The sequence below is a fragment of the Argiope bruennichi genome, chromosome 1 (genome assembly GCF_947563725.1).
Source record: "Argiope bruennichi chromosome 1, qqArgBrue1.1, whole genome shotgun sequence".
Classification (NCBI taxonomy): domain Eukaryota; kingdom Metazoa; phylum Arthropoda; class Arachnida; order Araneae; family Araneidae; genus Argiope; species Argiope bruennichi.
The window spans coordinates 32,985,336-33,009,087 of NC_079151.1; the positions used below are offsets into that span (position 1 = coordinate 32,985,336).

Consider the following 23,752-nt stretch of genomic DNA (forward strand, 5'->3'; position numbering starts at 1 on the left):
CGTCTGCGGTTCCCACGCTCCGAGTGAAGGATGAAAAAAATTGTTGACCTAAACAAATTCTTCTAAAAGATTCCTATAATTCCCTTGCCTAATTCGATATGTGTAAAGAAATCCCTATCAGAATCTCATAATATACAAGCACTGGAAAAAATATTTTCTCTCTCTTGCCCCTTTTTCGCTGTCTTCTGCTCTTGTGCCGCGCTGTGAGCGAACGTGTTTTGTCCATGCTGCTTGTACACAAATCGTGCTTCCCGAGATATAATAAACACGAAGTTAAAAATTCAAAGTGTCTTTCCTGTCTTTGGCCTCTATTCTAATTCAAAAATTATGGTTATATGTATGCCCCTGGCACTAGTTTAAAAGGTCGTTGCAAGTCCAAAAACATGGGTGCTTTTAAAGAAAAATAGCATCAGAGTGTGAAAAATAAGATCATTCCCTGAGCGCCACTTACCTCTTTACGCCACTGCTAAGTTACTGTTTCATTATGAAATAGTGAACGTTTTTATTATCAGCTTTAATTAATATTGTGGACATTCATGTTTTTAGGATAAAACTTTTTAATAATGAATTCGGTTATGTAGAGTTTCTTAAATTCTTTCAATTTCATCTTTTTCTATCCACATTATTTTTAGAAATATTATCAATATTTTTAAAGACGCCATTCTGGCACTAATTTAATTTAATCTGGTACTAATTTAAATTGAATTTCCTTTCATCTATATTTAACTTCCTTAGGTGACCAGCTAGTTCGCTGGTCGTTTAGTATTATTTAAATTGAATATCATATGCAAACTTGATCAAAACAACTGTCTCAACATTTTTAAAAATCAAATATTAATAATCATTTAAACGTTGTTTTTAGTAATTATATATATTTACATAATTATATATATTCCATACATCAAATTATTTTCTTAAATAATGTGAGCTAATCTGTAGACTTCTTTTATTTTAAGCTTAGTGCATCGAATCTTTGTTTCACCGCCATAATTGTAGCATTTGGTTTTACACTGTAGATGAGAGCTTTAATTTAAAATTCAAATTCTTTTAATAAATGAGAATTTAGGTTTCCTATTATGGTCCAAAAGTTTCGGTACTTATTTTAATATGAGAGAATAACTACAGTTAAAATAGGACAGAATAAATTTACTTGATGTTTTCTTTGAAGTAACTACCCTATGCAACTAAGCATTTCTGGCATCATCCATACAGTGATGTAAATACGGATGACAAGTTTCCTTTTGCCACCTTTTTCTAATGTCTTCGTCGCTGCACTTCTTCGGAACTTAAGAATCGTTTGACTTTAAGGAAATTATCTTTTCGAAGAGAAAATCACAAGAAACAAAATCAGAGGAATCAGTTGGTTCTAGAAATACTTGAGCGTGATATTATGATCAGTAATTTAATGTCAGAAGGGGCCCATGAGAAATCGCTTTGCCATGATAGAGCATCCATGCTGGTGCTTCCGCTACTATAATTAGTTATGAATGTCTATAATATAGTCGCAGACACTGTATATATTTGAATCAGGTAAAACCTCAAGTTCTGTCTAATCGCTTATATGATTTTTTTTACTTTTGCTGTGGGAGAAGTCGTGAGTGACGGAAAGATTGAGGGAGGTTAAAGGGTTATAGTTGTCCCAATTATTAGAATTAGGACGCTTCGTATGGACAAAACATTAATGCGTTTATGGCAGGGCGAAAAAATAATACAATGCTCCTAGTACCGTTTACCCTCGCGACGCCATTCTATTGCATATTTCGTTTACATTTGGAACTTTGAGAACATATCATTATATAGATATAAGCATAATTTTGCAGCTGCTTGCCCGAAAAGAAGAAACTTTTTAAATCGATTTATTTTACACTGGAAGGCACACTATGTACCAAGAAGAGGTGATGTTAAAATGACATCTGTTTACATCACGATACAAGAGCAAAGTGGCAGAAATTTTTCAGTTATTTTACAAAGAGATTCTGATGGCGATTTCTTTGACATGTGTAGAATTTGGCAAGGGAATCTTGGGTATCTTTGAAAGGTATGCATAGGTGTTAAGGATTTTTATTCCTTCGTTCCTGGTGTGGGAACGGAGTCAGCACTTTTGTTAAGAGCTTGTTAGAAATAGTTAAATAAAAAGTGGGAATTGGATCAGGAAATAAGATAACATTTTAGAAGGAAGTTAACATGGACTAATTTAAGATAAAAATTAGGAAATTAATTAAGATTTAAAAATACTATTATATACAAATATTTACAAGCTTTTCTATCATTATCGTAATTGTGTCTTTCTAAATATTCCTTATTCGTCCAAAGAGTTTTTGGAAAAGTCGACCGCATCCGTTGCCATCTAATTTGCAATCATCTCGTGCCTTTTCACAGATTATCGCATTGCACCACATGGGTTCTTGTAATTCGTCTTACAGTCAAAAAGCGGATGTAGGCATCTTGTTGCCCTTGTTACACATGCCCATCCTTCAATGGTCGATTTAATTTCACTTTTTAACACATTTTTATGTTAAGTATTTTATGTAACTTGGTCTTAATGGCTTCTTCGGAAAGATATTTTTTCGCTTCAAATTTTGATAGATATATAAATTGTATTCATAAGCCTTACGCATTCTGTTTATGTTACTATGCATTTCCCTTATTTTTTGTCTGCGCTCCTAAAATTAGTAAAACAGTAGATACACTTTAACAATGAGACCTAACTTCTAACCTTAAACAATGTAAAATTTGACATTTTTTCGTCAGGTAAATAATAATTTAAATAAATAGCATTTTAAATATTAATATGTCTTAGATAACTTTCTTTTTTTTTTTTTTTTTTTTTCATGAACATTTGAATCCGACATTAAAATGGTGCGATGCGTGTTGCTTATAATAAATGACAATGTTTAATGCATATTAGGTCGACTGAAACATGCTAATAAAAAAAAATTAAAGAATAGCAGCTATAATTTTCGATGAATCGGATGTATTACTTAACACTTTAGCAGCCACGATCCCGTTTGGGGATTTTGTTATTTTATCTACATCACACGGCGCCAAATATATATTTGAAATGCCACACAGTTTAGCTTCATTCTGTATATATCAGAACATTGTGTGTTGCAGAAAATGGGTACTCTGTGTTTCGTTTCTTTAAAAGCAACCAATTTGAAATTCTTCTATAAGTTGATCGGAAAATAATTATTATATTTGCAACATTATATTTTTGGTTTGATTTTTATATTATAATGAAATGCCGTACGTAAATATGTAATTTAGAAGTTCCAGTAACGATTTGTTATTTAATTTTTTTGTTTTTGTTTTTATTGAAATGATTTTAGATCATTTTATAATTATATTCTTTTCTAAAAATATCAACTATTTGCCAAGCAAAACAAAATTTATAAAATTTATTAAAAAAATAATTATATTGTTGCACAGCTTTTCGTGCATATATATAATTTATCCGGCTATTAAAAATTAAAATATTCTTTGGGTTTTGGAAATTTGGAAAAAAAGTGGCCGTTAATGGGCCAATATCTTAGAAAGACTACAAAAATGTGATGAAATGAAAGAAGAAAGTAAAAATTCATTCAGTTCTATACAGCACAGCAAAAGATTGTGAAATAATAGACCTTTTGTTAAGCCTTTCCTTAGCTTTCAATACTGGGAAAACATGCGCACTCAATCAAATGCAAAAACAATGAATTCATTTAAATTTCTTTGTACAAACTTAAGTATTGTCGCAATTAATGAATAATTAATTGTACTTGTTGCAAATTGTGCAGATTGGAAATTAAATTGATATTATTACAAAAATATTTTTTTTAATTTTAAGTTAATTCAAAAAATTGGTTTTTCTTGTGATAATATTTCTATAAATTTTCGGAAGTCATAAAATTTTTAATAAATTTTAATTAATTTCGAAAATAATAAAATTTTTAACAAATTTAATTTTATTTAATAAATTTTAATTAAAAATTGCTCCGATTTGAGCGTTTTCTATTTCTAATAGTTCCAAGTGAGCTTTCTAAAGTGGCAACAAACAAACAGTTTTATACACAGCGCCGGCTAATTAAGCTGATTATTGCCAAACAATCCCACAACGTTTTTTTTTGGGGGGGGGAGGGGCTTAGAAATTTTTTTATATGGTATCTTCAAAATAATTTCATAATGTGTTTTATTTGGTTTTCTAAAAAAGAATCATATAGGCGAAACTTATTCAAATGAAAAAGATTGATTGTTTAAGTGTGTGAACAGTATTAAAAAATTTTTTCAGATTCTTAAATTTATTTGCAAATCAATGTTTTTTTGTTTGTTTGTTTTAGTTGGTTGACTGACTGACTTAGAACAGTCAAAACTTGGCATCAGAAATTTCAAAATTTTTTATTAGAATTTTTAAAATGAATTGAAAAAAAAAAAAGAAATAAAAAAATCATGTTGTTTAAATTTATCTTAAAATAAAAAATAAAAATTATATTAGATATACTGAAGCCTATACTCTTCAAGATTATTTTGTTTATTAAATATGTACAATAATATTTGTTTCTTAAGATTTGAAAAAAAATCAATTAAAAATATCTGTTTTTGGCAATTTAGTTAAGAAACGAGATATCCCCAAAGGTTCATACAGGATTTAATCTGGCCCTCAACACGCATACTCATACTTTAATTATTAGTAGTAAAAATTAAGATTTCATTTTCTTATTGCAATATTACTGAGAAAATAATGGGGTGAGAGGAGCAAATATTTATTTTAGCTCAAAAAGGGGTAAAAAAAATTAACAAATATCTGTTTCAAGCATGGACATTAAAACTAGCGTTAGGAAATGAGTTGCGTTATCTTTCTAAAAGCCAATCACTGCAAGTATTAATATTTAAAGCATTCTGAAAAGAATCAATGGCAAATTGATTATAATTAGCAGAAACTTTGTCAGCTAAAAGCTATATTTCTGAAACAGATGATAAATGCTTTTTTACTCATTAATGCATGCAAACTGCTCTTCTTCCCATCAAACTATAAAAAAGAAATCGAAGATCAAAGATCATAATATTTTTATTGAACCATTTTGAGATCCTTTTATTGAGTTGTAAGTCGAGAACGAGGCACGATAAGATTTATTGATCAATATTTAATTCCTATCAAAATAAACACTCAATGATCATTCTTTCTGATGAGATTTTATGAGTTGAAACCTTTTACTCTATTTTATATTTGTGATTAAAAGTATTTCAATCATTTTTTTTATTTTATTTTTGTTTAGGTATACGGAAGAAAAGAATAAAAATCACCAAACGTGGAAAAAAAATTACATCGTGATTTTAACGAACCCTCACACTTTAGATCCCCCTGAGTCGAAGTAAAACGTTTTTGGAAATATGCATCCATCAGTCTGCGAGTACGATAAATCCAAAGCAAAACAAGCTAGATGGATAAAATGTGGTGCATAGTTTTTGTTTCAAAATTGCAAATCTGTACTAAATTTTTGATCACTTTGTTTACGGAATGGCAGTTTCCCGCGATGTATGTAATTATGACAAGTGAAAACGCAATAGGCTAGATGGATGGCAGTTAAAAGCTACACCATGCCCCTGTGCAAGGAGATATCGATAGCTCGGACCTCAGTCTCAAAAGATGTTATGCATATAAAACATTAGTGTGTTTATGCCACTGCTAAAGACACTATAAAGAAATGAAAATATAAAATTATGCTTGGATGCCATTTATATATCATATCGACGAATAATTATTGGGTGCATTTGTCGTCATTACGTTACTGATTTTTAACGGGGAGTCGAAAAAAAATCGAAAGATAATGCACTCAATAAAAGTGATACTTAAAATAAAGGAAATGAGCTGCTAAATCTGTTTTAAAATTCATTCGCTATCAAAGTAACTCTGATTTCGTAAATGATAACTGTATAATCAATGTGAAACAATGAGGAAGAGGTAAATTTTATTAATCGGGCTCTATTGTGCAGATTTTATTAAATCTCTCTTCTTCCAGGAGCGAATTTCTGAAAAAAGAAAACTATATAACTAAATAAGGATGCTGAGTTGAAGGGGGATCACAGGCAAGTCAATTAAAATGATGTTTTTATTACATGAAAATGATGTTATCACAGAATTTATGAATCAACGGGAGAATAGATGTAGACGTTTTGGGGACGTAGAATGGGAGTAGTTTGTTATCTCCGAATCTCTTTTGTTTATTTTCTAATAAATATGCCCACATAAACATTCTCATTCTCCCATATAATAAGCATTTTGGACCTCGGACAAGACCAGGAAAGCTATAATTGCTCAGATTTTTATTTTCAGAGTTCGCACATGAACATTTCGTGCTTCGTAGTAATATCAAAAAACCGAGTATGTGATTGGATGCTTTTTGTCTATCGATTGGAACAAAAATTTGATACAGAACTACTTCAGTAACGCATTTACTAGATGAATGAAATTTGACAGGGGAATAAACGTGAAGATTAATAGAACATCTCGAATTCGAATTACATGGCGACTGAGACTGCTCGCTTTGTATATATACTTCGTATACGAGAAAGTAAAAAGTGATGTCAGCATTTGGAAGGAGGGGAGACTAAAAAAAACGAATAGATAAAAAGAAAGAGAGAAACGGGATTTTCATGGTTATCCAATCTTTTAAAAAGTCCTATAAATAGAAATCACATAGTGCGATCAGGTTAGTAATTAGAGCCAATTTATTACGAAGTAACTGTTTATCATCAGCAAATGCCAAATAGCCAGAATTTTACGAAGGGCACCATTTTCAATGAATATTGTGTCCTGAATACGTCGACGATCTTGATGTTCTGAGATCAGAAAATTTATTAACATAATGCTATTGTCCAATAATAGAATAGGATTGAATCCTTTAAACATTACTTATATATATGTGTATATATATATATAAACCCTCTAGGGTTTATTGAGCTTTTCTAGAGCTACTCATCCTCTCTTATCTCTGGAGTCATCTGAAGTTCGTACAGCAAGATTAAAGATGTTTTATTTGCACTTTTGAAAATCTCTTACTGTACAGTATTAATTATCCACGAAATTTTGTATTATTAGTATATTTTAATTTAACATATGGCGAGTGCATTATCTGAAGTAATTATTGTCCATTTGTTGTTTCATTTGAAAATCCTTGAGCAAATGATGTTAAATTGGAACCCCCCCCCCTTAAAATCATTTATTAAGAATTTGTGGATTTCTCTTAGTATATAGTGAGTCAGAAGTATGAATTTTTTCTTTTCCACAAGTGATCAATTCTGAACCTAACCGGAAAAGAATCCATGATGTAATTGGTTGTGGTGAAAACTATCAGCTCCATTCTTTCCTCTGATAGCTAGGTGAAGTCATTTGTGGTTACAAGATAGTACAGGTCACTTCCTGTTCCTTCTTTGCTACCTACAAGAGAAAAAAAAATAATACTATTAAAAAAACAGAATGAGAAATTCCATTCATAAAAAAAAAAATAAAAAAAAAAAAAAAAATATTCATTCACTACACATCACGTTAAGTCAAATACAATGGGATGAACTCCAGACTGTAGGATTTCAAAAGATACAGACTAAGATTCTAATGACTAAAAAAAAAAAATATTTCAAAATTTTTATTTGAAACAATGGTTACTGACCTGTTTCAACTAGTTAAGCCTATTTCCGCAGATCATTCCTATTCCGTCTAAAATGACTGCTTTTAGTTATTGGCACTTCCATACAATATCTATTTTGATATGCTTTGATCAGTGAAAATAATATAAAATAAGTAGCAATAGTGTCTGTGGTGTGGCGTGGAGAGAGAGGTGCCAGCTCAGGTGTCGTCCTCGTCATCTGACCGCGGTTCAAAATGACGAGGTCCGTCCCAAAATAGCCCTAGTGTTGCTTCAAACGGGACGTTAATATAACTAAACTAAACTAAACCATTAGGGCTAAAATATTGCATGTAATTATTTTAAAAATAGATATTGACGTTAACGTTTGCTTGGGTAGGCAGAAAATGCATTAACAAGTAGATCAGAGACATAGGATGGGCTGCACATCGAATAGCACTAGAAATCAGAACCATAACTGGTTATTCTGGCTTGACACTAAGGCACACGTATTTATCTGATTGACCTGATTGTAGAGACAGCAACACTGGTAGAAACTAAGGTTGAGTCCTAAAAGCCATCACCGGCCAAGGTACAGCACTTCCCGTGGGAAGCACATTCCATCATCGATAGGAGGTAGCTGACTCCTACTACTTCTGTATTCACCGGGTAGCGAGAACCTACCACCATACTAGTAACTTCTCTTCCTCATATCTAACGTGTACCTCGGGGAGAGCACTGGAAATCATAAATAATTCTTTGTAAGCCTTCAGAAATGCTACTTTCAGAATTATAAAAAGTTTGCCCTTTCGCCTACGCTTATTTAACTACAATAACTCAAAACCCGGCAAAGCTAGTCAGATCAAATTTAGTGCGTGTTTAAAATTTAGTTAGCGTTAAATTAGTGACGACAGATATATCACACAATTTGTATTAAATTTGGGACACTGGAAAAATGTCGTTCTGTCCGCGTAATCATTTTTCGTTTAAGATGAAAGTGTAATTTTGTGTGCTCTTGGTATATGCGAACGCGAAAACTCAGAAATTGAATAGATCTTAAGACAGAAAAATTATTATTTGTTTATTATACCAAAATTGTAAATCTGTGCGAAGTTTTGTTTGAACTTTGTCTACAGGAAACTTGACTCTGAATATTTCGACGAAAATTCTAGGATACAGATTCAAAGAGGCTGACAATTGCTTTTAAAATATTTAATTAGGTACTTCAATGTATATAAATAATTTGATTAAACCGTAATCTGACATTTTCATTGTTGACTATAAAATAGAGCCCATCATAATCTGACTGTCCCTTCCTCCTCTACTGCTAATGCATATGCTTCACAAAGAATATGACATACATATGACCAGACGAGAGAGAGATCTTATGTGAACTGCAACACTGTCTTCCGCTTGCTTACAAACAAATGAATATGGTAAATTAAAAATATAATGAATTAAATACATGAAATTTCGCATATGATTTTATCACTAAGTGTGTAAATCTGTACCTAATTTTGGATCAAATACATCAAAAGCTTTGTTGGTCTGTTTATTCATGTATTTATGATATGTATGAAATCGTCACATACAAGGTATATGAAGTTTAGTTCATAGTCTAGTTACAAAAATTGTAAATCCAATTTAGAACAAAATGGTCAATGGGAAGTAGTCCAAAATGCATATATTCTGCACTACAGTACGAAACGCAAAAAGCTTTATATTATGTATATGCTTGAAAACATTATCATTCCGACGAAAAGCGAGATTGGCCCCCGATAAGAACGCAGATTGATAGTGAGGGGTAGCGTAAAAATGGCTCTTGAAAAAGGTTGCACGATCTGCTATGTAAATCAAAAATAATTCGAAAATAAATAGTCTGTGTATAAACATAAATAAAAAATCTTTTGAAAAATATTTATAATTTGTTATATATTTATAAAAGTGATGCATTTTAATTGTAGTGAACGATATTTTTTTTATCAATACATTTCTTTAAAGTATTATTATTTTTCTTTTAAGAAAACATCATTCTTACAAAATTTACAAGCAAACTTATAAAAACTTCTATATTTTGTACAGACGAAAAAAACAAAAGTCCTTTTTTTCTGGGAGGAAAGGACACTGAAGAGATAAAAATCTAACATGCAGTTAGGGGGAGTAGGTTTGGCAAGGGTGCAGTATCACTTCGGTTCTATTTTGCAAGAGGAAGTCCATAAGAGTTTCTTTACAAAGGAATTCGATGTGTTTGAATTGCAAGGTCCTCCTACACAATCTCCCGAAGAGAAACTTTTTTACAGATAGGTTTGTTTCGAAATTGGATAAATAAATAGTGGCGGAATTCCAACTAGGTAGCTTAGGTAAGCCGCCTAGGGCTACTGTCTGAGAGAGAGCCGTTAAATCGATTAAAAACTTCAGTTCCCTAATTTCCAAATAAATAAATTTGCAAAAAATACAAATTCTATGAATTATAAAAAATTAGGATACTGTTAACACTTTATATAATTGGTCGGTTTCCTATGTATTTCATTATGTTCATTTAATTATTAGAATATTTAATGCGTGCTTTAACTTTGTGTACAAGTAGAATGCTAAGTAGTCTATATTCATAATAGATCAACAACAACAAACAAAAAAATATGTTATTAAAAATTATTATATGAATAAAATTTTAAAAAAATGTTAATCTACAATAAACCAATAACATTTTAAAACGTGTGCTGAAATGTGAAATCAAATTATCCACCTCATTCCAGGACGGATCTTATAATGTGCCTAGGGCCGCAAAATATCTAAATCCGTCATCGAAAATATCTATAGTTTTATTGCAATGACTGCACACGAAATTCCACTGAACACGAAATTTGTTTAGAAGTTATGATATTTGTCAGATCGACAGACAGAAAAAGTGCCAAAAAAATAATAAACGGAAATTAAAATTTTGAAATTCATTAAAATCTTGCTGTTCTTATAAGTTGGTAATTCTCTTCATAAAACTATGTTTATCAGAAACCGAAAATCGAAACTGCCTGCAATTGAAATATGTTTTTAAAACGAGTGAACTGTGCGTAACGACCATGAGATCCTGAATGAAAGCCTCTTGTGAAGGAGAGAACGCATTTTTAGCAACTTCCAAGTACCAAAATAAGTGCTTTTTCCGAACTCGATTATGCAGAGCAAATTGAGCGTAGAGACGTAAAGAGAGACAGACAGACAAGTGAGGGAAAAGTGTCGTGGAAAGCAAGATAGCGATGTATTGCCGAAACTATTACTTTCTCAGAGCCGGCCAAAACGAAAGTGAGGTCTGTTAGAAAGCTGATTAGCACGGCTTTGAAATAAAGTTCTAAAAAAAGTTATTAATGCGTATATTGCTGATGAGAACTAAATATACTAAAATATTTATTATTCTTGAAGAATATGAAGTATATAAATTATGTACAAATTAAAATAATTATTCTTTAAAACTCAAAATATTAATAGGTAAATTACTTTATAAAAATAATTGTTATGACAGTTAAGGATATAGTACAAATCAAAGGAAGGTAGACTGTTTAATGTATAAGGCCTTGGAAAGCGTCACATAATAATGTTTGATTCCCGGTTTGGTTTGGTTGATTTGGTTATATTAACGTCCCGTTTGAAGCAACACTAGGACTAGGCTTAGATAATGAATAACGCAAGAAATAAAGACTAACAATTAAAAAGTAATTTCATATTAAAAAACACTTTTAATAAAGCGCTTTTATTAGTGTATTAAAGAGAAAAAACATATTATCTTATTAAAAAAAATCGTGAAAACTTAAAGCTCAGAAAACAGTAGAAGGCTTTAAAGTCACAATAAATATCATATGAAACAAAAAATTTCGAATATTCATAATATAGAAATTAACATGCAAAATGTGACTATGATTGCAATTTAATTAAAGCGGTTTTATCTGCTTTTCGAGCGTTTAGGGATTTAGTTTTGACTTTAAGAATTCTGATTGAAAAAATTCTTTTAAAACAAATAATCATTCAAAAATTATAAGAATTTTAAATTTATAGATTGTACAAACTGCAAGTAGAAAGTCCAACTTCTTATAATATGAAATATCTCAAAATTAATCGTCGAATAACGAAAAAAAAAAAAAAAAGATGCCATAAAATTATTTTTGAAATATATTGATTAAACTATTAATGTCGAATGGAGTGTTATTTAGGATAGTAATAATAGTACAAGTACGATACTAAGTTTATTAGTATTATATGATATTCCGGGACGTGTTGTAAATGAATAAGGATTATTTTTTTACTTTTGTGAAAATGTATATCTTATTATTTATTTGTATACATTTATTTGTATTTTATGTACATTTTTATGCAAGAAAAATTATTCTAAATTCTCTTACTAATGCCACATGTATTCATTTTTTCGTACAAATAATAGTTCGTGGAAAATTCAAGTTCGAAACAAATGTTTATTTGAATTCTTTATTTTCCTTCCAAAAATAGCTAATCTATCTTTTTAAGTCATACTGATTCTGTGTATAAGGAATACTTTCAATTCCAATTCCATTTCATTTTTTTACCAACAACTTTTCTGAATTGCAAATCTAGTTTAAAAAAATGATTTTATATCCTTTGACCTCTATTATCTTTAAATATGGCGATGAAGAGAAGAAGAAAAAAAAAAAATCCGGGATGAGAACTGAGCAAAAATAAATAAATAGATTGATAGATAAAAAAAAAAAAAGTGCTCTCCAAAGACATAAAACGGAAACAAGGGACTGTATCCAAAAATTAAAATACACGAATGTTCTCGTAGTAGTTTATGTTTACTTTTGAATTTCAAATGATATTCGTTTATATTTTCATTCGTTCTTGTTTCTAGTGACGTTTCAAATTTTTATTCATAGAATGCCAGATCGTGTTTTTTAATTTCCGATAAATATGCTGATGGTTGATACAGCTAATACCCCCCCCCCCTTTTTTTTGTGAAACTTGAGAAAGTTTTTGTGAAATTGCCATGATTCCATTTCCTGTTTCATTTATCGTCTGCCTGAAGTTTTCAGGATTCTGTCAGAATTTCATTTAATTTAAGTGCAAGTGAAATGAGCAGCACAAGAACACAAATAATCGTCTGCATGAAAGTATTTAAATTACAAAAACATGTAGCACAAATATACGATTATTTGTCCACATGCAAGTATTTAATCCTTTCCAGACATGTGTAACATTTAGCATCGTAGGAATAATTTTTTATATACATTTCCACTTTTAAATTACGCTGCAGAAGATTTGGTTGGACATAGCTAACAGAACGATTTGAATAAAAACGAATTATGAAAAAATTTAATGCATTAATTTAGAAGTAAGTATTTAACCTAAAATAATTTTGAACGTTAAGGGTTTCTAAGTTGTATCTTTAAAACACACGCACACACACATATATGTATGCATAATTTCAAGTTAGCAACAATTTAAAAATAATTTTCTAATCGCTAGAATTCCTAAGTTGCACGGGCTTGCATTTTTCACAAGGACTCAAAACGCTGAATAACTAACTATATTAAAAAACTTTCAAAAATTAAATAAAATCCTAATACTTTCTCACAGACTCTTTTTTTCTATTTGGTGCGCAACACCGTGCCCTCTCCGGGACTTGAGCACTGAATTTAATATTAATAAAAACTAGACTATTTCTTTAAAATTAGAATAAAATTCGTTAAAGAACTCATCATCTCTAGGAATGTGCATCTCGGAGCGATTTTTTTAAAAATTTCTATCTGAATTTTAATTAATTAAAAATTAAACTGAATTTTGGTATTTTTCCATCATAACTTCCGATAATATTATCACACAAAGATGCATTTTACAGCATTTCCATTTTTTTTTAAGAATGTCATTTTACTGAGACTAATTTAATAATCAAGCAAATTTTTCCTGAACATTGGCAGCCCTTAAAGATTATTTTTTTTTTTTGTCTAATTTCCACTTATAGATTTATATTGTGTCATGAATTTTTTGATTACGTTATTTTTTTTTCCACTGTTGAAAGCTTTTGAAGAAGGATTCTATTTAATATTTGTATAGTTTATAAAAGATAGCGCTATCATATTAATGGACCTGGTCTCCATTTAAAAATTAAGGACATATGAAGTAACGAATAGAACATAGGCAAGACACTTAAAATAATACGACTTTAATGTCTGACAATTAACAGAATCATGGGTATGAAGTTATATCTAATTAAATGTAAACAATGTCCTTCGCAAAACAGCTGGTCACCAAAGGCAACTAGAATTAATTAAATAAATAATAACATTTATATTTTCATAAAGTTACTAAAATAAAAAAATACACCTTAAATAAAGTATTAAAATATTAATTGTTAAAAATGTGTTTAATTAGGAAACAAATTTAACTACAGACTAAAATGAAAGAAAAACGAAGCAAGACCTCAAGTCCTCTAGACCTTGTCTGTATGATAATCAGTCTATTTAGTTGTTTCAAAAAAAAAAAAAAAAAAAAAAAGACAGAGATAGAAACAAAAAAAACCAAAACTAGAACTCTAATATCACCTGCGCTTGATTCTCATTCATTTGCTAGTCTTACAAAATGTATGCAAAAACAATTGGCTTTAACATTAACTTAAAAAAAGAAACAACACTGTAGCAGTGTTAGAGAAAGATAGCTATTGTTCATTGAAAGCGAGAGAGCGAGGATTTTCCTGATAAGAATGTAGGTGCAATAGACAAGCAGGAAAGTATTGACCGAGAAATTAATACTGGGAAAAGAAACAATAAAAAGAAGAAGGAGTAAAACGCAAAAGCAACGACTGGTGACGCATTTCCTTGGCCTTCTGACTGTACCTGCCTTGAGACATTTAGCATAATAAAAAAAGAAGAAAATCAAAATTCTTTCTAATATGGCTTACTACCATTCTTGCTCGACTAGTTTGCTTTTCCAATAGCTAAGTGATTAACGATAATGCATGGAATTTTCCTACCAATAATATGGCGGCTTTGTAATAAATATTGTTACAAAAATTCGAAAAATATTAGATGCTTTAAAAATGTATAGATACTTTGATTAGCTATTGCATGAAGTAATAATAAATTATTTAAATTTCAATGATTCCTATTATTAATTACAAATTTATAACCTTGTCAATCATCAGAGATGACAGATATATTAATGTCCAGACATCACTGATAAAGCTGACAGATGGATTACGAGCTTCGATGAATGTATCAGTTGGTAAAAATGACCCTCATTTTAGGATGCTGGTTTGGCAGCAGTGTAAGGAGGTACAAGAACAAAATAGGCAAAATAAAATATGTAAATAAATAAAAATGAAGAAGCCACAAAATAATTATCTATCAAAAATTTAAAAATGAGGAAAGATTACAAAAAATGAGATAAAAAAAATATTTTTTATTGTATTTACTTACCTTTCTTCAAGATAATTATTTCACTTCTTTCAAAGTAGAACTGCAATCATCTTAGTTTGTTAAAAAGAGGAAGAAAAAAGAATTCAAAAGCAAACTTTAAAAAACCCAAATATAATTAAGATTTCTTTAAAATAAACTATTCACTGAATTAGAAAGAAAAAATCAGCACATTTAAGTTCATTTTACATTCCTGAACAAAGGATACAAATCAGATGACCTCCGTATCTCCAGCCAATCCGGGAGGATTGACCATTTGATACGTTAGAGAAAATAAGAAATTCAAAACTAAGCTTCTTTTTAAAAACATTTTAATTTTAGAAACTTTTTATATCTTATATCTCATAGAGAGGAAAAAGAGTTGTATTTCCAGAACGTTTTTTCCCTTTGTTTTCCTACGCGTTTCAGACAAAAAAAAAAAAAAAAAAAAAAAACAGAATCTACCAGAAGTGATTAATGCAAGAGATTCAAAATTCTATATTTTCGCCTTCACAATACGTTCACGGGGAATTTACAAAACCAAACCGTCAATTAATCTATATCACCAATCAATTAATATATTTATTATGATGTCATTGATGCATTAATCAATTTGAGTTATAAAATTTTGATTTATATTCTTAGCTTTTATAAACAGTCATCTTATAAATATAGTTTAACATGCCATCAAGCAACAAATATAGCAGATTGTCAAATACTGGGGTGAAGTAACTCTATGAAGCGACAAAACCGTGATTTAATATGGATTCAAAAATTAGATTGGTGTGTCATTTTTGGCGCACAGCGCGTTACCATCAAATGAATCTCTATCAGTCTGTTTTAAAAATGTGAAGTATTCTATAAGAACAGAAATCTTAGTACAAACGCCGTCAGTTGTTTTCTTAATTGACTAAATTTTTTTTTTAAAATTAAGCCCTTTCTATCCTTTTTTTTGGGTACTATAATTGAATTTCTAAGTTAGTGACAATAAAACCAGTCATTTAATTGAATGCGTTCAATGGCCTAATAGGTAAGGCATGTCTCTGATGAGAAATCACCCCTGAATGTGCCCTTAATCACCATTATTGAAAAACTGGTAGACAGATGTGCACTTCAACAATGATTTCTTAATCTTTTGATTCTTGCATGTTTTCTTGGCTTGTTTCCAAGCAAAACACGGCTGCTGACCATAATAGGAGAATGATTAATTCATATCGTCAGAATTAATACTTGAATATGATGAAACTGAATACTTGAATATTAGTACTTGAATATGCTTGTTGATGAAATAAATAAATAGATTACCTGAAGTTTTTCACTTGTGATTGCATGCTCTTTTTGTTTTATTTGCATGATAGAGAATACCAAATTTGGTATAATGATTTTTCAATGTATTCTACAATTCTTTAACTACAGAATAAGCGGTGTAAAAGATTTTACAGTTGTGTTCAGTTTTCATAATATGAAAAAAAAAAAAAAAAAAAATTTAATATGCATCGAGTTGAGTTGAGTTAATTTTTTTATGGCACAAAAGCCATCTTTGGCTAAAGCATTCTTGAAATTAAAATATTTGTATCAGTTTATAGTAAAATCAAAACATGAAATGTTCGCAAAATTCAAATGTCTAAAAGAGTAAATCTGCGACTCGAATAAAGCGCAACAATGATGTAAGGTAGGGTACTATGCTAAAAAGCGCGGTTAATGTTAAGCATGATTATAAAAACCAATAGTTTTTTTTAAACTAAAAAGGTCAATATGTGAGGTTTTAGAAAGCAACTCGCCCAATTCTGGGCGAGATTTCTGAAAACATGAAAGACGCTGAATAGAAAACCGTGGACATTCTACAAGAATGTGTAAAACATATGTATATTAGTTGAACTATAGTATTTAGATGGTAGAGATACTACTTATTTCTTAATTCAGGAACTAATATATTTCGTAAGTTATCTTTGAAATTTTTATCAAATCATTTCATAAACTTCTGAATTAAAAAAATTCTTGCTATATACCACTTTATGGCCTTCTCTCTCCTGGGAAGAGAAACTAACATATTTCTTCCAATTTTCAAAGCATTTTTGGCTTTTTAACTGACATATTTTTGTTTCATAGGTTTTTTTTAAATCAATTTTATACAAAAATTCAAAAATATAAATGTTTTATAACATTTTTTTAAAACAACCATTCTAATAAGTCACACTGCTTCAAATTGTTTTACTTTTGAGTGTATATGTTAAGAAAGTGAAGGAAGGAAGTGTAAGGAAATACGCTAATTCTGAAATAAAATTGCTTCGGAATATGCTAAAAAGGTGGGCACGCCAAGTTCACGGGAATGATTTAAAAGTTGCGTCTTCCCTTCGGAAATCTGCAATACCGCAGAAATGAGTGTCACGGAAGGGTGCGTAGGAGGAAGGCTTGCTTGCTTTCGGTGCTATAAAAATAAAGCCCAAGTGATCTTTAACAAACTACTACACGGGTATAAATTCGTTCAAATTCACAGTAATTTGTGAGACCAGTAGAAGGTACTCCCGCTATATCCAATGATCGAAGGGCACTTAAAAATGTAATTTAATGATTTCGTTTTGATTTTGGTCCAAAAAAATGAGAATATTAAGTGACTTAAAAGTGAAAATATAAGTAGGTAATCGATAAAAGTGGATAGAATTTATAACTAGACAGCCATAAAAGTGTAACAGTATATATTTACCGTAATAAATATTGTTCAATATATATTACGGCAAGTGTAATTAATCTAGTGATTATATATAATTACGGTGATTATTCGCTTTTAAACTTATTGGTGATTATGACGGTTTATTATATTTACTGTAGCAGAACGCAAATATTAATTTTTAACATAAATTCGACTCAAAACGTAGACGATATATATGGTAGCATATGTATATATATAAACTCGTATATCGTCTGGGTTCGGCGACGAATTTAAACACTTTGCAGCTCTAGGCAATGCACAATATCAAGGTTGTCTTCTAATATAGTTCATGTAGTTACGGTTTTTAAAATAGTTTTACTTTTAAATGCGTTTTTTTAACTTAAAAATGCGATAATATATTTTAGGTCCGTTTTCTTATTTAAGGGAATTCATGAAAATGCATATATTTTTATTTATTTATTATAATATAAATTTCCTGCATCCACATTTGTACGTAATATTATTTAAACAGAAGTTCAATGTTAGTTAATAATTTTACATCTAAGTGAAGATAACGAAATGGGCAGGTATCTACCCGGTTATACTTAATAAAGACTTAATATTTTTTAATTCATAAAATTAATATTTTTTTTAGAAATTTATTTAGACAGTTAGATTTATAATATATATCTAATTTACCTTTTTGAGGCTTTAGGCAGCTGCCTAATCGAAAATCAGCCACTAGTAATGACAAAATAAATAGCTATACGCTGATATTTAATATCACAATAATGTATCAGACTTTGTTCTCTACTATAGAACGCTATATATTAATTCTAATTCGTGAACGTGTAGCATCCACATTTATACTCTATATTATTTATGCAGACTCTTGGTGTTTATAGGTGCTGTAAATACAAATTATTCAAAATGGGACATTTAGGATACTTGACAAAATGTTTACAATATTTTAAAATTTATAGAATATAGAATTTTTACAAATTTATTTATTTGGCAATTAGACTAATAACATTTTTCAGTCCACTTATTTGAGGGTCCTCCACAGCCTGGCGGATCAAGGAAGTGGGCCTAGGCAAAAATCCACTACTGTCCGGAATGTTGTTAATTCGAATAGATGATCAGGGGCACTTCAGAAGAAACATTAGTGCATCTATATCGCTTTTTGAGGGTAACTAGGATGAAAAACCGAAAATATGCTTGATAAGCCCTCAATGACATATAAGTAATAAAAAAACACATTAAGCCCTGGGTGGCGCTATTTACTCCTTACAGAATTTACGTTCTATATACATATACATATATATATATTAAGTTACTTAGTGAAGTCAGGACATATGGTAAGCTTTTAACTTTTCAGCAAAAAAAAAAAAAAAAAAAAAAAAAAAAAAGCAAGAAAGAAAGTGTAAAATTCCATGCAATATTTATTCCTAACAAAAGAATGAGAAAAGGGGGAGGGGGGGATGCTGGATATATCATATACAAAGTTGCAAAATCATGCCACAACTTTTTTTTTTTAAGTTTATGACTTAAGGCCTATACCATATACCTTCGAAACCAAGGAAATAGATTTTGGGGGGAGAGAAAAAAAAAAGAGAAAAAGATGACAAAAAGGACGTTACAAAGTAAAACCTTTTTTTTTTTCCCCTTGTCAGTAGAAACCACAGACATTCTGTATGGCAGAAACCTAATCAAACGAAATTTTTATTCCACAAAAAGGGGGGAAGAAAGCAGAATGAAGGGGAGGAAGTCGCGTTCTGTCTGGAGAGAGCGCTGCAAACGATAAAAAATAATACTAAACACATACATAATGATGCTGCTCTTGTCCATGGCATTATGTAATAGGGCAGACCTTGAAAACAGAGCATTCTACAATTTTTTTACCGGTATACAGGTAATAATTTCTATTTGGAGGGTAGAAAAAAAAAGTTCTTTCGTTAAGAAGATGGCTGGAACAAGATTATCTTAATGTTCCAGTAATAAGAAAATAAATGACAAATTTCCAGCCAGAAAAAATGAAAGGGAATCGACTTAGAAATTTGCTTGTACGGTTGTGGTTTGGTTTTCGACGATGATGGTTTACACAGTTTCAGTTCCGTTTCTTCAATCCCGAATCTTATTTTTTGGCGCAGAAGGTGCTTTTACCTGAAAAAATATTTAAAAATTTGACAAGTATATAGTATCAGTGTTACAATAATATATAAAACGTTTTAAATTAGAAATTGTCAGTAATTCAATATTTTTTTCTGAACTGTTCAGTTTCCCATTCCTATTATTCTTTTAATATTGCTAAAACATCCTCTTCAAATCTACTTTTTTGGTTTATTCCAATCAAAACTAAAAATTACTAATATTTAGTATTAGTAAACGCATTTAGTACCTCATCTTTACAATAAATCAATAATTTTTTAAGGCCCTTAATTCAATTGTGGACTTCTCTGCTTTGCAATCTATACAATAAATGACAAAAAAAAGCACCCTTTTTCAAAATTTTGAACACGCTAAATATAAAATGTGCTGTTTATTTTAGTTTTTTTTTGTGTAATTGTAATTAAAGGATTGAAAGCTCTTTTTATTTCTACTTTTTCATTGAAATTATTTTTCAAACTTTATTAGTTATAGTTAGTATTATTTTATTAAAGTTATTTATTTATTATGTATTGTTTATCAAGACTATAAAATGTTTTTAAAAAATAGAATGAAGGCTTTCAATTAAAAAATTACCCAAACCCTATGGCAAAATTTTGGGAATAATTTATTGAAAAATACAGTTTTAAAATTCCTTCGTCAATAGCTTCTCAATTCCAAAACCGATTAATATATGCTTTTCAAGTTCTAATTTAACATCTGAAAGGATAATCTCTTGATATGGGTATTTAATCACCTTAGACATTTTTTTTCGTATAAAAATATAAAGCATACCAGAAATGCTTAAGCACTGTTTAAGTGATTTCTGATCTTTAAGTTACTTGTAACGTTGATATGATTAGATAATTAAATATTAAACATTTTGTAATTCAATGAATTCTGACACATTATTATGTTCGAAGGACGAAATAAGCATTGCCTGCATAAACGCTTTTTTCTGAATTTTAAGTAACAACGATGACCAACACGTAAGAAGATTTAAATCCCTCCCAAAGGAATCCTAATTATTTTTTAAATTTAAGAAAAAGCAAAGACAAGTAATCTAGGGCAAGTAATCAAGACAAGTAATCTTTTTTAATAAATTTAAAAAAAAATAACTTTTACCCTATTAATGAAATTTCTTGAAAATAAGTATGCATGACGTCGAAATTCTGATTTATTTGAAATGATGCTTCAAAATAAGTTTTCAGGATTTTTGAAATAAGTTTGCCCTCCACCCTAAATTGAATGCGAACATATAAAAATTTAGATTTATATGTTCGCATTTATATGTTTCATAACATTTAATATTAAAATTGGTGATAAATTTTATTCAATTAAAAGTATTTCATTTTTTCTGTGATAAAATTACTTTTATACAGACAGGAGACAAACTGATTAGGTTTCAAACCAGTGGAAAGGTTCTCCCTTGTCTTACTTGTACGTTCGATACTGTACAGCGTATTTTGTTTTAGCTGAAGAGAATCAAGTGTACATACTTGATCTTTTTTTTTTTTCTTTCTCTTTGATTAAATGAATCCAAAATTTGGTACAAATCTATAATTTTCGATTGAATCAATTAATCAATCAATTACCATGAATCAAATTTTCATTTCCATTTTTGAATTATAGTGTTCACAGACAGACACAATGACAAAGAAATCCGAAAGATTTTTTCTTTTCCGCCCCAGGAAGCTTTTAAACGTGACATTCATCATCACGAAATCGAGGTTTCATTTTTCTTAGCATACTTAGTATTCGTGAAAATATAAAAGTCAGTAGTTAAAGGAAGATATTTTTGGAAATTCCACTGTATTTATGCAAAGGAAAGCAAGCTTCTTCCTTATTTTTAATGATTATGTAAGTTAAAATAAATTATAATTAAAAAAATTGGAATATAATATAAGGATATAATTTCTTATGCATGGTAAATCATTATTTTACCTAGACATCTTTTAACTTGACGTGTCCATTGTACATCAATAACAATTCTTCAAAAATGCTCCCAAATCATTCGTTTTATCAAGGGTTTGTCACTGTTTTTTAATAACTTCGTAATTTTAATATGTGTCTGACAATAATTTTAGACACTAGCGAATAAAAGAAAAAAGAAAGATTTTTTTCTTCGCCTAAAATTCAATTTTCTATTAATTAAAGGTAAGATGGTAGAGTTATTTTTCCCTAATGCAGAAAAAGTTTTAAAGATTTATTTCTATTTCTATTCGTAATAACGTAAATCAGTGGTGCAGCCGCGAATGGGGGAGGGATATGCCTAATCTCAAAAGCTGTCTCAGAAAAAAAATGTTATTGTGTGTATGTCATTTTTTAAAGCCAAATATGGCCCATAGAGTCATATAGATATATAGAGTGAAAAAGTAATATAGTACTTCGGACACAGTTTACTTCTGCTAAGCTTCTGATGATGACTGGGAGCGAAAAAAACCATATTATGCCTCTAGCGCCACTTATCTTCACTACGCTATTGAAAAAAAAAATCGGTGTTTTTTCAATGGACATACGAGCATTGGATGATATAGAAAGTTAGCGGTCTCAGGCAGAAAACCTTATAATATCCCCTTTTTTAATAACTGATCAATTTAATTTAATAACTGATCAATTTAATTTAATATTTCAATTTAATTATATTTCACACAACACACTTCACATTTTCAGATTTTTCTTAACATAATGAAAATATTAATAATTTATTATAATTTAATTTTTGCTTATTTAAAAATAAAATAATTTGTGAAAAATTTCAGTTTTTATTTATTTATTTTACTATATATATATATATATATGATGGAAAAACCGTCTAAAATAATAAAAGTTTTGAAGTTTTTAACCTCAACTATCAGTTATTGATTTATTTACTTTCAAATAAAAGCATATAATTTTTTATGATAGATTATAAGGAAATTATAAACTTTAAGCCAATAAAACATTAAAAATTATTATTTCCCAAGACCTTTCAAATGGAATATATATAACCAGTTAAATGAATATTCCGTTATAAATAAATAATTATCTATAATTTATTTAATAATGTTTTTAATAATTCAGAATGTGAATGCATATTATATTATTAATAATTTATAGTTCATAAATTTCTCTTTCTTACAAATTAATAAGATGAACAATCCTGGATAATAACGTTCTTTAATTTCCCTCAGCGCAGCAACCCTAAGCAGTTGTCTAGATTTTCAAGGCGAAAATCATGCATCTGCTTATTTCTCAACGTTAAGTTGCATACAAGCACTAATCAATAGCAGATCCAGGCATTTTACGAATCCAGGCAGTGAGCGTTATGAGACCCCTCTTTTAATAAACCGATCAATTTAACTTTCCGTTTCAATACATTAATTATTTCTTATAGGCTATTTTTTTTAAAATTTTAGTAACTTTGGGAAAGTGTATGCATTATTATTTGTTTTATTACGATTTCACGGCACGAGTTTTATATTTCATTATAAGATGTTTATAAATACTGTGATAACAAAGTGATTGTAATGAAACAGATAGATACCTAATCAATTTTACTTTATATTTTATAATTCATACAGTTTTTTTTTCCATATTTATTTATTTGATAAATGGACTAATAACATTTTTTTAAAATCAATTTGTCTGAGATACCTCTCACCCTATTAACCCTAGACAGCTACTTAATTGGATATCCGCCGCTGGCAACAATTAAAAATGTACACAACAATGTCATTCGAATTCAATGCCAACATGCAGGCTAAAATAATTGTTGTAAATATCGGGATTTCTTTTTTGTTTCCCGATAAAAATAAATAAATAAATGTTTAAGAAAACTATATCTTCTGTTAAACGGATTTTGTTTCCTACCTGAAACTTATCTAAAAGATAGTCAGAACTACAGGCCAAATTTCATTATATTGCTAGGTTTTTGCCCCCCCCCCTTGCCAAGCTATACTGTTCATAAA

At 29.6% G+C, this 23,752-nt stretch overlaps 1 long non-coding RNA gene across 2 annotated transcripts; it reads right to left on the reverse strand.

Moving 5' to 3' along the window:
* Positions 1–7,183: 7,183 nt before the first annotated feature.
* Positions 7,184–15,311, reverse strand: LOC129971263 (uncharacterized). 2 transcript variants are annotated; one of them, XR_008784784.1, is made up of 2 exons: positions 15,032–15,311; positions 7,184–7,414 (listed from the first exon to the last, which is right to left on the reverse strand). It is a non-coding gene; the product is annotated as an uncharacterized LOC129971263 (long non-coding RNA). The 2 variants fall into 2 exon arrangements; XR_008784787.1 differs by lacking the exon at positions 15,032–15,311 and adding an exon at positions 14,159–14,271.
* Positions 15,312–23,752: the final 8,441 nt, after the last annotated feature.